Here is a 13,057-nt window from a genome sequence, read left to right as displayed (position 1 = left end):
TCTCCAGCTTTGTTAATCTCTCAGGGTAGCAGTGGATATTCAGGGAGACCCAGACTTGTTATAAGAGCCAGGGAGCATCCATGCCGCATGAGTGCTGATGTGGCATTTCCCAAAGTATTTTCTGAGAGCTTATTTCCGAAGATGCTCAAGTGGAAAGCTACCCAGCCTGGAACACTGCCAAATTTTCCCGGCTAAGGATCACAATGGACATTTGCAATATCTGAATTTATTTAACCTTGGGACCTATTTAACAGATGATATTTGTTAATATCTTGAGTCTCTTGTGTTCCATAGGGCACCTTCTGGAAAGCACTGAGTGTGTGCATCTGAAATCTTTATTAGGATCTATGTCCCAGGGAATCCAGTAAAGTGAGTGAAATGTGCTTTCTGCCTCTGTTGGTCTCCAACAGCATGAAATTTATGGTTTCCATCCTAACTTTCCAGGTGAAAGGAATGTTTTTGTGACACAGAATCTTGTGGTAAGTCCTAAAATAAACATTCTGTTCTTGGTGTCGGACTCCAGGTCTCTGGAGGTCTGTTCCACCCTCTTCCTTATCCAGCCAAGTTCCACCATCTCCCCATTTCATTAATCATTTCCTTCAGGAAGTGTCCCCTCCCCTCTACTTCCAACCAACCTAGCCTCCTCCTCCCCAACCTGGAGTAAGAGCCCCTCTCAATACTTATCTCCACCATCATTCAAAAAATAAATGTAAAAAAATACTTCTTCCTTACTTGCTAGGTGATGGGCATGAGGGACTGTGTTAGCGGGACTTCCGGGTCGGCTGGGAGTTTTGTTTCCAGCGCAGGACCTGCTAGGTGTCTTTGTTTCCATTTTGCCCGCCGCTGGCCCTTAGGGACTTCATTTAAAGGCAGGAACCTTTCCCTCCTCTGGTCCTTGGAGGTGGAGGCTCAGTGACTCAGGGTTGTAAAACAGTAGCCAATCCGGTAAAGGATTCAAAGATCAATTAATCAAGAGGAAGTTTGAAAGAACCTCTCTCATTGGATGAGAGCATGAATGGGGAGGAAATAACTCGGGTAAAAGTTCTAGCAGTCCCAGCCTGGAGGGGTATCCTCTCCTGGTCACCTTCTATTGAGTGGAAGCTGTCTTTTCGCTCTGCCTAATAAACTGCACTACTGCACATTGTTTGGGTCCGTGAGTCCTATTTGAACTGTAACATTCACCACGACACCGAGGCCCCCCTTCCCATTCCTCTGCCTGAGGGAGGCCAAGAACCTGCAGCAGATCTGGTTACAAGCACACAAAAGTGATGAAGAATACTCGTGATTAAATCTCCAACTAGTATATTTTCTCTGTGAGGAAAGTATTGTATTTTACTCATCTTTTAGCCTTAGTACCATGCAAGCACATAGTAGCTGCCCAATAAACGCATTTGCTACATCATACTTATTACGTATATGTACAGCCAGCTCCTAACATCTTCTCAGAAATCAAAATATTAACTACTTAGATAAATTAATTTGTATATTAATAGAAAGTGACTGGGTTAGTTTTGTGCAGTGGCAGTATCATAGCCAATGAGGTTTATCCAAGGTGTGATTATTGCTAATTGAAAAACAAAAAAGAAAATGACTGGGGTATAAATAAGTACTCTTCCAGTCTAATAAGTGAATATTAAACATTCAAGAGATGGTCATCCTAAAGACATTACTCCACATTTGCTATCTAGGCCATGACATGTCAACACAAAAGGAGATGGTTACTTTGCCAATCACCTCCCTGTGGTTTAAATCCGCATCAGGCTCCTCCTCCAGCTGTGACAACAAGGATGCCACCGTGTGTGCAAAAGGGTCTGCAAGTCTCCATCCCTCAGGCTAAATTAAATAGGGTTCCACACACCCTTACCATGTCCAGCACTCTGGAAAGATTCAGTTTTCTTTTACATTTTGAAGTAGAATTGTTATTGTTCCAGTTATAAAAAAATAAACCGAATAAATAAGTCAAGCAATAGATGGAAGGAAATATTTGCAAATGATTTTTTTGTGGAAAAAAACTTACTTATTACATGTGTGAGCTAGTGACCAGAATATAAACAGAACTCTCAAAACTTGCAAGAAAATAAATACAATTAGAAATCATGTAGACATGAATAAACATTTCATCAGAGATAATATGCAGATGTCATATAAGAACATTAGACGAGGTTCAATATTATTATCCTTTAGAGAAATGTATGTTAAAACAATGTGAGAGCAATACACTTCAGTCTGTATGGCTAGGAGGATTTAAAAAAACAGAAATTCATTAATGATGGGAATGTAAAATGAAAGTCATTCTGGATAACAAAGTGCTATTTTTGTTAATTTTAAACTTGTAACTATCCTATGACCTGGGAATTTCATCCTTGACATATTTTCCAGAGTAGTGAAAACATTTATTCACACAAAACCATGTACATGAATGTACACAGCACTTTTAGTCATAATAGCCAGACAATGACTGAAAACAACAATATGTTCTTGAATGAGTGAAGGGTTACACACAATATTTCATGGTAACATCCACAACATGAAAACCCACAGCAATAACAAAAGGAATGAACTAAAACATAAACCAATGTAAATGAATCTCCAAGGAATTATCTTGAAGGAAAAGGGCCAATTACAAAAGGTTGCACCAGTTATGATTTCATTTATATAACAATATTGGAAAGACAAATTTTCAGAAATAGAAATTAGTGGTTTCAAAGAATCAGAATCAAAGTGGGTATGGTGGAGAGGAGGGAAGTGGATGTGTTTATAATAGGAAAACAAGTTAATCTGATGGGTAAACCTATACATGTAATAAAATTGCACAGCACCCAGGTGCACACACACACAAATGAGAAAAAACATAATCTGGGAAAATGCAAATAGATGAGTAGGTTAATTCTATTACTGTCAATATCTTAACTGATATTGTTATAGTCTTATGATATTTCACTAGAGTTTTTTAGAGTTTTTAATAGTTTTATAATATAAATAACCACTCTATTCTCTCAGCAGTGCTTTCCGCAAGGCCAAGTCTGAAGTACTCTCCATAGCTTATCTCATTTAGTTCTTGAAACAATCCTATCCTGTTAGACTTCTTAGAACCACAGGTTCCAACAAAGCAAACTGAAACCCACAAATGTGAAGGGACTTTCCTAAGACATAGATAACAGGTGGCTGAGTCCCCCTTCTGCTAAGGAGGGATGGAGCATTCACCATTTGAGCAGGAGGTACAGGACCTGTTGGGTGGGGGTGAACTCTCTGTAGGTGCACAGGAAGGAAGATGAGGACATAAAAGAGGTGGCAGCTATAGAAGTTGGGCACCAGAGGTTCTTCCTGCTGCCTCACCATGCCTGCCCTGATGGAGTCCACCTGCAGGTCTCATCCAGATTTAGCACTGATTTATTTCCACACTCAGTGGGACAAAGGAGGGATGATTAAAACAATGAGCCCTAGCAAAATGGAAAAACACTCGTGGTCATAACATGAAGTGAACGTAAAATATAAATAATTTGTCCACATATTCTTACAAATATGTGAAAGTTGATTTTATGCCTGAACAGCACTGGAGTGAAATGGTGGGGCTGAAGGAAGGAAACAGATCCAGAGTCCCTTGGATTAAAACTAAATAGGGAAAGCCCAGGCACAAAGTCCCATGAGTCATCAAGGTGGAGTCCTGGCAGTCTCAGCCATGTCTGGGCCCTGGTTATAGAGACCATCTCTATATCCACACCCCAAGCGAGGCAGCAATGGCCATTGTTGAGAGCATGGTACACTGGCCCCTCACCCAAGTAGTTGAAGTGTCCATCCGTTCTTTGACTATGTTCTGTGTGGGGCTCTGCAAAGACAAACCAGCAGTTAATCTTGCAGGCAACAGAGCCCTGCTTGTCTATCCTGGCTTCTTCTGTCTAGGAGTCTTTCCATTCCCCAAATCAGCCACAGACCAGTATCTACTTAGACCTCCAGCCAGGGATGAAATGAGATGATAGTTCAAAGGCTCAGGATGAACTGAGACAGATGGACACCACCTAGCACTCCCCTCATCCCCTGCCAACTGTGACCTGGGATGTGAACATGATGGGCCCACCAGGCTTCTGTCACCCCAACAACCTGCTCCTTTCCAGGGTGTGTCCTAATGGGTCCTTCCTGGCCCATTAGATGGTCAGAGGTGTTGGGGTGAAGGCTAAGCCAATATCTACAGTACCAGAAAGCCTCTTACTCTGGGGTTTCCCTGAGGCCTGGACCTTGGGAAGTTAGAATAGAGCAGATGATCATCTGGCTCTTCTACAAGATTCCAGCTGAGGGAGCTGGATAGGAGGCTGTATTCAGAATGTGGGTGCCTGGTTACCAGAGGGCTAAATTCTGTTGGGTTCTATTGTTAAGTAAGATAGCTTTCTTAGGTCATCTTATCTGGGCTTTAACCTCAGACTAGACCTCCCCAAGGGCCCCTCAGGCTCCTGACTGCTTATTCTCTACCCACATGCCAAGTCCATCACTGTATATAGTTACACCATGCAGCCTACTCTACAGCCCATGGAAAAGTCTAGCTGCAGCCAATGCCTAGTTTTGAGGAGAAAGAGGTAGGTTCACACTTGTGGTTTCCCAAGCCTACTTTGTTTGATATTACTGTAGCTACCACACATCACATTACTATTTGTACGGAATATTTTCTTCCTGCTGCTTTCAACCCTTTTGCATCTTTAACTTGACAGTGCCTTGTAGAAAGTATATAGGTGGATCCTGTTTTTAATACATTCTTTCAATGTCTGCATGTTAATTAGAGCATTTAGTCCATTATATTTAATATAACTGATAAGGAGATAATCGTTACTACAAAAGTGAACTGAGTTTTCAGATCCTGGATTAATATTCTTGATATTCCTTTTTAAGATCTCTAAGTATCCGTCAAGAAATACTTTTTCTCTTTGTATGACTTTGTAAAAAGCCATCCTTTTTTGGTCTTAGCAAATATCAAAGTAAAATTTAATTTCAAATCCAAAAGTATGTGAACTCAAATATATAGGAGTCCAATCTTAGACAAAAGTTTAGACCCTGGTCAGATATCTTTTCTATTTCTTTTTAAAAATCTTGTTATTCAAGTACAATTTATTGCTGCAACTTAATGTACTAGAAGTTCTAGCTAAAGCAATTATGCAAAAAAATTGCATACAATTTGGAAGAAGTAAAACTATCCCTATTTGACCTTATATATAGAAAATCCCAAAGAATACACATACTCACACACAATTGGAAGTAAAAAAAATCAGCATATTTGCGGGGTTTAAGATCAACATGCAAAAGTCACTTATATTTCTAGATAACTGCAACAAACAATCTGATAAGAAAATTATGAATTCTGTATATACTAGAACTCCAATGAATAAAATACCTAAAAATAAATGTAATGAAGGAAATTAAAGACATGTACAATGACATAAATGAAACATTGTGAAAGTAAATAAAAAGACCTAAGCAGAAAAACATCTATGTCCATGGCATACAAAGTTTTAAACTCTTAAGATGTCAATACTTCCAATTCAGTTTATAGATTCAACAAAATCCCTCTCAAATTTCAGTACCACATTTACAGAAATAGAAAGACATTTTTCATATTCATAAGGAACTGTAAGGGGCCCCAAATACATAAAATAGTGAAAAAGAACAACAAAGTTAGCAAATTGACACTTTCCAGTTTCAAAACTTCATGAACTTGGATTTGGCAATGGACTCATAGATATGGAACCAAAAGCCCAAGAAACAAAGAAAAAAGATACATGGACTTCATTAACATTTATAAAAAATCTTTGTGATTACAAGAACATTACCAAGGAAGTAAAAAGACAACTACACATTCAGAAAAAGTACCAACAAATTACATACTTGATAACAGTGTAGTATCTACAACATATGAAAATCCCTTACAACTCGACAACAAAAACACAACAAGGACTAAAATAGACATTTCTCTTAAGATGTTCAAATGGTCAACACGCACATATAAGGAATTCAATGTCATGGGATATTATGAAAATGCCAATCAAAACCACTGTGAGTTACCACTTCAAGCTGACTGCAATGGCTAGAATTTTTTTTTTTTTTTTTTGCTTGATGTTTTTATTAAAAGAAACTAAAATAATTTATGGGCACGCATTGATAACGAGTTCACTGTACACTCCCATTTTTTGAATGCTTAAATTGAGGCAGAGGGATGATGATTGATTTATTCAAAGCACTTGCCATGTCAGTGGTTGAATTTTGTTGAGATCCTTTATACACTGCAGACCACACTGCTTCTAATGACCTATGTATAATTCATCTCAACTTCATCCAAATTAGGAGCTGACATTTTTTTGGTAACACAAATTATAGCTTCTTGTCAGTAAAAAATCTCCAGTGTGGGAAGTGCAGACTGCTAGGAGGCCCAGTATGCTGCTAACTTTGCTGTTTTTATACAAATTTGAGAGAATCTAATAGTTTGCGACCTTTATGTTGGCACATGTGTCCATATGTTTATTGATGAAGCTGATTTTTTTTTCAACCCAGGTATTTCCTGAGCAAACAGGAAAGGAGATCATTTCGAGGATTTTCTCCAAAGTGATTCAATATGAATTAACAATAAAAATTCATTAAACATATTTTGGGTTCCATCAATTTTTCAGTAATGATTTAAAATGATAACTGTGAGCCTAAAAAATGGGAATAAGGCTGTTTTATTTCACTTTTTGAAACGTATTTTTGGAATTAAAAAAAATCTTTTTCCTCTAACACTGAGTAATTCTCTTTCTCTTTTAGCCTTTCCCTGTTGTGAGAGTGAATAGCTATGATCAAAGAACTGATTTGCTTTCTTTTTTTTTTTTTTTTTTAATCTTTAGTGACAGTTTTTTTTTTTTTTTAATTTTTTATTGGATTATAGGTTTTGGGGTACATGAGCAGAGCATGCAAGACAGTTGCGTAGGTACACACATGGCAGTGTGCTTTCTTTTCTTCTCCCCTTCACCCACATTTGGCATTTCTCCCCAGGCTATCCCTCCCCACCTCCCCCTCCCACTGGCGCTCCCCTTTTCCCACCAGTAGACCCCAGTGTTTAGTACTCCCCTTTCTGTGTCCATGTGTTCTCATTTTTCATCACCCACCTATGAGTGAGAATATGCGGTGTTTCATTTTCTGTTCTTGTGTCAGTTTGCTGAGGATGATGTTCTGCAGATTCATCCATGTCCCTACAAACGACACAAACTAATCATTTCTGATTGCTGCATAATATTCCATGGTGTATATCTGCCACATTTTTCCAATCCAGTCTATTATCAATGGGCATTTGGGTTGATTCCATGTCTTTGCTATTGTAAACAGTGCTGCAATGAACATTCGTGTACATGTGTCCTTATAGTAGAACGATTTATAGTCTTTTGGATATATACCCAGTAATGGGATTGCTGGGTCAAATGGAATTTCTATTTCTAAGGCCTTGAGGAATCGCCACACCGTCTTCCACAATGGTTGAACTAATTTACACTCCCACCAACAGTGTAAAAGTGTTCCTTTTTCTCCACATCCTCTCCAGCATCTGTTGTCTCCAGATTTTTTAATGATCGCCATTCTAACTGGCGTGAGATGGTATCTCAATGTGGTTTTGATTTGCATCTCTCTGATGATCAGTGACGATGAGCATTTTTTCATATGATTGTTGGCCTCATATATGTCTTCTTTCGTAAAGTATCTGTTCATATCCTTTGCCCACTTTTGAATGGGCTTGTTTGTTTTTTTCCTGTAAATCTGTTTGAGTTCTTTGTAAATTCTGGATATCAGCCCTTTGTCAGATGGGTAAACTGCAAAAATTTTTTCCCATTCTGTTGGTTGCCGATCCACTCTAGTGACTGTTTCTTTTGCCGTGCAGAAGCTGTGGAGTTTCATTAGGTCCCATTTGTCTACTTTGGCTTTTGTTGCCAATGCTTTTGGTGTTTTGTTCATGAAGTCCTTGCCTACTCCTATGTCCTGGATAGTTTTGCCTAGATTTCCTTCTAGGGTTTTTATGGTGCCAGGTCTTATGTTTAAGTCTTTAATCCATCTGGAGTTAATTTTAGTGTAAGGTGTCAGGAAGGGGTCCAGTTTCTGCTTTCTGCACATGGCTAGCCAGTTTTCCCAACACCATTTGTTAAACATGGAATCCTTGCCCCATTGCTTGTTTTTGTCAGGTTTATCAAAGATTGTATAGTTGTATGTATGTTGTGTTGCCTCCGGTGCCTCTGTTTTGTTCCATTGGTCTATGTCTCTGTTTTGGTACCAGTACCATGCTGTTTTGATTACTGTAGCCTTGTAGTATAGTTTGAAATCCGGTAGTGTGATGCCCCCCGCTGTGTTCTTTTTGCTTAGAATTGACTTGGCTATGCGGGCTCTCTTTTGATTCCATATGAAGTTCATGGTGGTTTTCTAGGTATACTATCATGTCGTCTGCAAATAGAGACAATTTTGCTTCCACCTTTCCTATTTGAATACCCTTTATTTCTTTTTCTTGCCTGATTGCTCTGGCTAGAACTTCCAGTACTATATTGAATAGGAGTGGTGAAAGAGGGCATCCTTGTCTAGTGCCAGATTTCAAAGGGAATGCTTCCAGTTTTTGCCCATTCAGTATGATATTGGTTGTTGGTTTGTCATAAATAGCTTTTATTACTTTGAGATACGTTCCATCGATACCGAGTTTATTGAGGGTTTTTAGCATAAAGGGCTGTTGAATTTTGTCAAATGTCTTCTCTGCGTCAATTGAGATAATCATGTGGTTTTTGTTTTTGGTTCTGTTTATGTGGTGAATTACATTTATAGACTTGCGTATGTTGAACCAGCCTTGCATCCCCGGGATGAATCCTACTTGATCATGATGAATAAGTTTTTTGATTTGCTGTTGCAATCGGCTTGCCAATATTTTATTGAAGATTTTTGCATCTATGTTCATCATGGATATTGGCATGAAGTTTTCTTTTCTTGTTGGGTCTCTGCCAGGTTTTGGTATCAGAATGATGTTGGTCTCATAAAATGATTTGGGAAGGATTCCCTCTTTTTGGATTGTTTGAAATAGCTTTAGAAGAAATGGTGCCAGCTCTTCCTTGTGTGTCTGGTAGAATTCGGCTGTGAACCCGTCTGGACCTGGGCTTTTTTTGTGTGGTAGGCTCTTAATTGCTGCCTCAACTTCAGACCTTGTTATTGGTCTATTCATAGTTTCAGCTTCCTCCTGGTTTAGGCTTGGGAGGACACAGGAATCCAGGAATTTTTCCATTTCTTCCAGGTTTACTAGTTTATGCGCATAGAGTTGTTTGTAATATTCTCTGATGATGGTTTGAATTTCTGTGGAATCTGTGGTGATTTCCCCTTTATCATTTTTTATTGCATCTATTTGATTGTTCTCTCTTTTATTTTTAATCAATCTGGCTAGTGGTCTGTCTATTTTGTTGATCTTTTCAAAAAACCAGCTCTTGGATTTATTGATTTTTTGAAGGGTTTTTCGTGTCTCAATCTCCTTCAGCTCAGCTCTGATCTTAGTTATTTCTTGTCTTCTGCTAGGTTTTGAGTTTTTTTGGTCTTGGTCCTCTAGCTCTTTCAATTTTGACGATAGGGTGTCAATTTTGGATCTCTCCATTCTCCTCATATGGGCACTTATTGCTATATACTTTCCTCTAGAGACTGCTTTAAATGTGTCCCAGAGGTTCTGGCACGTTGTGTCTTCATTCTCATTGGTTTCGAAGAACTTCTTTATTTCTGCCTTCATTTCGTTGTTTACCCAGTCAACATTCAAGAGCCAGTTGTTCAGTTTCCATGAAGCTGTGCGGTTCTGGGTCTGTTTCTGAATTCTGAGTTCTAACTTGATTGCACTATGGTCTGAGAGGCTGTTTGTTATGATTTCAGTTGTTTTGCATTTGTTGAGCAGTGCTTTACTTCCAACTATGTGGTCAATTTTAGAGTAGGTGTGATGTGGTGCTGAGAAGAATGTGTATTCTGTGGATTTGGGGTGGAGAGTTCTGTAAATGTCTATCAGGTTTGCTTTCTCCAGGTCTGAGTTCAAGCCCTGGATATCCTTGTTGATTTTTTGTCTGGTAGATCTGTCTAGTATTGACAGTGGAGTGTTAAAGTCTCCCACTATTATTGTGTGAGAGTCTAAGTCCTTTTGTAAGTCCTTAAGAACTTGTCTTATGTATCTGGGTGCTCCTGCATTGGGTCCATATATGTTTAGGATTGTTAGCTCTTCTTGTTGTATCGATCCTTTTACCATTATGTAATGGCCTTCTTTGTCTCTTTTGATCTTTGTTGCTTTAAAGTCTATTTTATCGGAGATGAGAATTGCAACTCCTGCTTTTTTTTGCTTTCCATTTGCTTGGTAAATCTTCCTCCATCCCTTTATTTTGAGCCTTTGTGTATCCCTGCATGTGAGATGGGTTTCCTGGATACAGCACACTGATGGGTTTTGGATTTTTATCCAATTTGCCAGTCTGTGTCTTTTGATTGGTGCATTTAGTCCATTTACATTTATGGTTAATATTGTTATGTGTGAATTTGATACTGCCATTTTGATGCTAAGTGGCTGTTTTGCCTGTTAGTTGTTGTAGATTCTTCATTATGTTGATGCTCTTTAGCATTCAGTGTGATTTTGGAATGGCTGGTACTGGTTGATCCTTTCTATGTGTAGTGCCTCTTTTAGGAGCTCTTGTAAAGCAGGCCTGGTGGTGACAAAATCTCTGAGTACTTGCTTGTTCGCAAAGGATTTTATTTTTCCTTCACTTCTGAAGCTCAGTTTGGCTGGGTATGAAATTCTGGTTTGAAAGTTCTTTTCTTTAAGAATGTTGAATATTGGCCCCCACTCTCTTCTGGCTTGTAGTGTTTCTGCCGAGAGATCTGCTGTGAGTCTGATGGGCTTTCCTTTGTGGGTGACCCAACCTTTCTCTCTGGCTGCCCTTAGTATTCTCTCCTTTATTTCAACCCTATTGAATCTGATGATTATGTGCCTTGGGGTTGCTCTTCTTGCGGAATATCTTTGTGGTGTTCTCTGAATTTCCTGCAATTGAGTGTTGGCCTGTCTTGCTAGGTGGGGGAAATTTTCCTGGATGATGTCCTGAAGAGTATTTTCCAGCTTGGATTCATTCTCTTCGTCCCCTTCTGGTACACCTATCAAACGTAGGTTAGGTCTTTTCACATAGTCCCACATTTCTTGGAGACTTTGTTCATTCCTTTTTGTGTTTTTTTCTCTAATCTTGGTTTCTTGTTTTATTTCATTGAGTTGGTCTTCGACTTCAGATATTCTTTCTTCTGCTTGGTCAATTCGGCTATTGAAACTTGTGCATGCTTCGCGAAGTTCTCGTATTGTGTTTCTCAGCTCCTTTAATTCATTCATATTCCTCTCTAAGTTATCCATTCTTGTTATCATTTCCTCAAATCTTTTCTCAAATCTTTTCTCAAGGTTCTTAGTTTCTTTGCATTGATTTAATACATGATCTTTTAGCTCACAAAAGTTTCTCATTATCCATCTTCTGAAGTCTAATTCCGTCATTTCATCACAGTCATTCTCCGTCCAGCTTTGTTCCCTTGCTGGTGAGGAGTTTTGGTCCTTTCTAGGAGGCGAGGTGTTCTGGTTTCGGGTGTTTTCCTCCTTTTTGCGCTGGTTTCTTCCCATCTTTGCGGATTTGTCCGCTGGTCGTCTGCGTAGTTGCTGACTTTTCGATTGGGTCTCTGAGTGGACACCCTGAATGTTGATGATGAAGTATTTCTGTTGCTTGGTTTTCCTTCTACCAGTCTAGCCCCTTCGCTGTACGAGTGCTGAGGTCCGCTCCAGACCCTGCTTGCCTGGGGTGCACCTCTAGCAGCTGTGGCACAGCAAGGGATGCTACCAGTTTCTTTTTCTGCTATCTTTGTCCCAGGATGGTGCCTGCCTAATGTCAGTCTTTTGGATATAGAGGGGTCAGGGAGCTGCTTGAGGAGACAGTTTGTACTTTATAGGGGTTTAATTGCTGAGCTGTGAGCTGTGTTGTTCATTCAGGGCTGTTAGGCTGCTATGTTTGATTCTGCTGCAACAGAGCTCATTAAAAAAACCCTTTTTTTTCTCAAATGCTGTGTTGAGGGGTTTGGGCTTTATTTTTGGATGTCCATTGAGGTCCTGCCCAGCTAGGATGCAGACTAGCCACTGTTTGCCTGCCGAGGCTCCGCCCTGCTCTTGTGAGGCTCGCCCTGGCTCCGCTGTTCTGCTGTTCTCCGCCACGCCCTGCGGCGGAGTCTCTCTGTTGTAGCGGGTTGCCTCGGCAACGGCTGGCTGCGTCAGCAGTGGGCGTGTATCTCAGTAGGGACGGGTTGCCTCGGCGACGGCAGGCTGAGTCAGCAGTGGGCGTGTATCTCAGTAGGGACGGGTTGCCTCGGCAATGGCTGGCTGCGTCAGCAATGGGCGTGTATCTCAGTTGGGGCGGGTTACCTAAGTAATGGTGGCCGCCCCTCCCCCTCAGAGCGTCTTGGGCCGTCTGCACGGGGCTTGTTTGAAATCGCGGTTTTGTTCGTCCCACTGGGCCAATCCTAATGCTCTGTTCCTGCAATCCCCTGGGCTGACCCACTGTTCAAGTCTAGCTCAGTCTCAAGTCCAGCCCTCTCACGTCTCCAGTTGCCGGTTCAACGGGGCACCCGGACAAGTGCGCCCTGTGGGGAGCGCTGGGTAGGGCCGGCCGCAGCCACCCCGGCTGCCGGCTTCGCCAGGCGGAATATCTGAATGGCTAGAATTTTAAAAGCGAAAGGAAAATAAATGTTGGCAAGAATGTGGAGATATTAGAGCACTTCTATCTTGCTGTGGAGAATGTAGAGTTGTTCAGCTGCTGTGGAAAATACTTGGAGTTACCTCTGAATGCTAAGCATAGAATTAACAGACGATGTCATAATTCCATTCCTAGGTAAATTTCCAAAATAATTAAAACCAAGTGCTGAAAAAATGCGTGTATACACAAATTCATATCAATATTCATAATACCCCCAAAACCATCCAAATATTAAAATGCAGGGCATAGAAACACAATTTTGTTCTACCACAAAAATGAATGAAATTTTTATACAG

General features: G+C 40.2%; 1 non-coding gene across 1 annotated transcript; it reads left to right on the top strand.

Annotated features, from left to right (window-relative positions):
- The first annotated feature begins 1,507 nt into the window (after nucleotides 1-1,507).
- Nucleotides 1,508-1,645, top strand: LOC118146963 (U4 spliceosomal RNA). Its single transcript, XR_004733147.1, has one exon. It is a non-coding gene; the product is annotated as a U4 spliceosomal RNA (small nuclear RNA).
- Nucleotides 1,646-13,057: the final 11,412 nt, after the last annotated feature.

The sequence above is a fragment of the Callithrix jacchus genome, chromosome 13 (genome assembly GCF_049354715.1).
Source record: "Callithrix jacchus isolate 240 chromosome 13, calJac240_pri, whole genome shotgun sequence".
Classification (NCBI taxonomy): Eukaryota; Metazoa; Chordata; class Mammalia; order Primates; family Cebidae; genus Callithrix; species Callithrix jacchus.
The sequence above is the reverse complement of the archived record's forward strand: the minus strand, read 5'-3'. Positions and strand labels throughout refer to the sequence as shown.